Below are 3,479 nucleotides of genomic sequence, written 5' to 3'. Positions count from 1 at the left end.
AGGACATGATTGGGCATTATGGCAAAGACTAGAACATATAGAACAAACATCTTTTCTTGGTTGTATTGGAGAATTTATGGTTTGGCTTATGGCTAAAGCTTCTACTTTTCTCGTTAATTTGTCTAAGGATGTTCTTAAGTCTAATTCCTCTTTTACTTCATACCTTCCTCCTCTTTTTGGTGAATTAGTTGACCTAGACCTAGGATCAAAATAATTCCATTGTTGTGAATTGACAGACAAATCTTCAAGGGCGTCCCAAGCCTCTTGTCCTTGAAATTTTAAAAAATTTCCAGTATGCATAGATTGAGTCATTTGACGATTACAGGGGGTCAAACCATCATAAAAATATTTTACAAGTCTCCAATTTTTAAAACCATGATGAGGACATTTTAATAATAAATCTTTGAATCTTTCCCAATATACATAAAACTCTTCATTATCTTTTTGAAAAAACTCAGAGATTTCTCTCCTTAGACTATCAGTTTTAGACATAGGAAAAATTTCAGCAAGAATTTATTATAAAGTTGATCCCATGTAGTTATAGACCCCGTGGGAAGGGAATTTAATCAAGCTTTTGATTTGTCTTTTAATGAAAAAGGGAACAATCTTAGTTTGACCGACTCATCAGAAAAGTTTTGAAATTTAAATGTTGAGCAAATTTCTAAGAAATCTTTGACATGCATGTAAGGATCTTCTCTATCTAACCCATAAAAAGATGACAACAATTGAATGATTGATGGTTTAAGCTCAAAATGGGTAGCAGAAGTGGTTGGAAGAACAATACATGAAGGAGCATTAGATGAAATAGGTGCAAAATATTCAAGCAAAGTTTTTCAGGGACAACATTTTATCAACAGGATTTCTATTAGTATTAGCAACTGGTTCCATGATGATCAAATTTTTAATAACACTTTCAATTTAAAACAAAGATAAGTGTCTTTTAACACTTTCAATTTAAAACAAAGATAAGTGTCTTTTTACTAATCAATTTTTAGAGTCACGTTCCCAATGATGCATACAATTTTCACAAACAATGCAACAAGGATAATCTCAAACAACCAATTTTCTGATGTGGAAGATCAGTTAAAACCGCAACCACAGAGCATACTTAGAATTTTTAGAGATTTCACAACAATATAATTCTTATGGTTTACTTGTCCCCGGGCCTATTTGATTCCACTTACTCGCACACTACTAACAATTCCCCGAGGTTAATTAGTAGAGGTGGATTGGGAATTTTGTTCAAATTTCCTTTAAGCAAAAATTGCTTATGGTGATAGGACAAGATTTAGGTTTCACTTTTTTTTTTCAAGTATTTTTTTCACAATTACACTAAAATATGATAAAAGACAAAGAAAAATAAAGTAAACTTAAATAAGACTATAAAAAATTAAGCAAGAGTAGGGAGGCATAGCATGCCATCAAGCATAACAAAATTAAGGTAAAAAATAGGAGGCACAAGTGCCATCAACTAAAACATAAGATAAAAGACTAGGAGGCAAAATTGCCATCAACTAGCTAGGAGGCAAAATTGCCATCGACTAGTAACTTGCAATAAATAAATATAAATAACAACAAGATAAATAAAGAAAATTACAACAAAGGTTAGGAGGCACAAGTGTCGTCAACTAACAAAGATATAAAAGAAATAAAATTACAACAAAATTAGGAGGCATAAGTGTCATCAACTATAAACATTAAAAAAATAGATAGGAGGCACAAGTGTCGTCAACTAAAAAACAATAAATATAGAAATATAACTAAGTGTTTTTTTTATGGGTGGTAGAACCATCCCAAATTTTCTTTTTATCTTTTTTTTTAGTTTTAAATATATATATATTTTTGTATATATAGTTTTTTTTCTCTCTTTTTTAAAGTGCAAAAAGTAAAATAACTAGTAGAAGAATTCACTAACCTTGAGATAAATTTTGTTTCTTTTCTTGCAACTCCCCGGCAACGGCGCCAAAAACTTGATGGACCCAAAATGGGTATGTTTTAAATATGTAAATCGCAAGCGCATGAATCGTTCATATAGAATAGTGACCGTGTAAGCAAGGAAGTCGAACCCAAAGGAGTTGTCTAAAATAAAAAAGAAAACTATTTTAAACTAAAATTAATAAACTATAACCTAGCTCCAAAGATTGATGAGATTTAATGCCATGAACATAAAATAAAAGATTTAAAATAAAGCTATTTAAGATAATAAAAGTAAATCAATTATGATTTGAAAATAAGTAGTAAAAGAAAGATTATTTAGATACTAGAATCCACAAAATGTAAGTTTAATAATATTTATTAGTATATTGATGTTAGGAGTGTGTCCTAAAAGCATGTAAAGACATTTGTTTTTCTGTGAATAAATAAATACAATGTTTTATTATTATTGTTATATTTAGATTGTTAAATTATTGTTTGAATAATTTTGTAAATATCAGAAAAATTCAATATTCATTATTGAGGATGTGATCTTGTATTAGTAGAGAGAATTAAGATCACATGAATGATTAAAAATAGTCAACAACAACAAATTAAAGTTATGAAATTCTTTAATTGGAGTTGTAAGTACGGTTTACTAAGTATCATAATGATACAAATAATCTAGATTCGGATTATTGATGTGGAAAGACATCTCGGTAAATGTGTTTTATATAATATGATTATATATGACATGAACCAATATGAATTAAAGTCTTTATCCAAAAACCATTTAACAATAAAGACTTTTAATTCATATCATAACTGATAATCATTTATAGATCAACCTAAATCCTGAGTGTTCATGAACTCCTGTTCATGTTTATTAAATCTTTTGATTCATTCGTTAAGGTCTCTTCAAAGAATAAGACAAATGACTTTTGTTTTGGAGATTTAATATCATGGATGGCTGGGAACATGTATCAACAATACGGAATCTAATCTTTCCTAACAGATCATATATTAGTTCCCTTAAGGTTTAATTCTGGAACTGAATGATTTTGAGCTCAAATCTATAATTAGATTATAGATTAATTATTCACTAGTGAATTAATGGTACTTAAGGAATAAGAAGTAAATTAGAAATGTAAAATGGTAATTCTTCCATTCTAATTTATGAACTAATTAATTAGAGGGTTGAACTATTGTAAGATGGTTATATCAATGGACGACTTAAGAAAAGATTTCTGTAAAAGTATATCTATAACATAAAGAGTGCAATTCTGAATTTATGGTGGAGTAATATCAGAATTAATAAATTAACTATTATAATTAAAGAGTTTAATTATTTAGTTTATTTATTGGAGCTTAATGTTATAGGTCCATGGTCCTCGAAATGGCTCAAACAAACACTGACAAAGGTAAATACAAAAATGGGCAGAAAGGACTTATGTGATAAGTAAAATATTTTTCTATGTATCAAACATAATTATTGTATAATTATGTGTAATTAATTAATTAAGAATTAATTAATTATTTGATTTAACAAAAATATAATTAATTTT

At 28.3% G+C, this 3,479-nt stretch overlaps 1 non-coding gene across 1 annotated transcript; it reads left to right on the top strand.

Moving 5' to 3' along the window:
* The first annotated feature begins 370 nt into the window (after positions 1 to 370).
* On the top strand, positions 371 to 477 carry LOC133807612 (small nucleolar RNA R71). Its single transcript, XR_009879515.1, has one exon. It is a non-coding gene; the product is annotated as a small nucleolar RNA R71 (small nucleolar RNA).
* Positions 478 to 3,479: the final 3,002 nt, after the last annotated feature.

Source organism: Humulus lupulus, chromosome X (assembly GCF_963169125.1).
Source record: "Humulus lupulus chromosome X, drHumLupu1.1, whole genome shotgun sequence".
Classification (NCBI taxonomy): domain Eukaryota; kingdom Viridiplantae; phylum Streptophyta; class Magnoliopsida; order Rosales; family Cannabaceae; genus Humulus; species Humulus lupulus.
The sequence above is the reverse complement of the archived record's forward strand: the minus strand, read 5'-3'. Positions and strand labels throughout refer to the sequence as shown.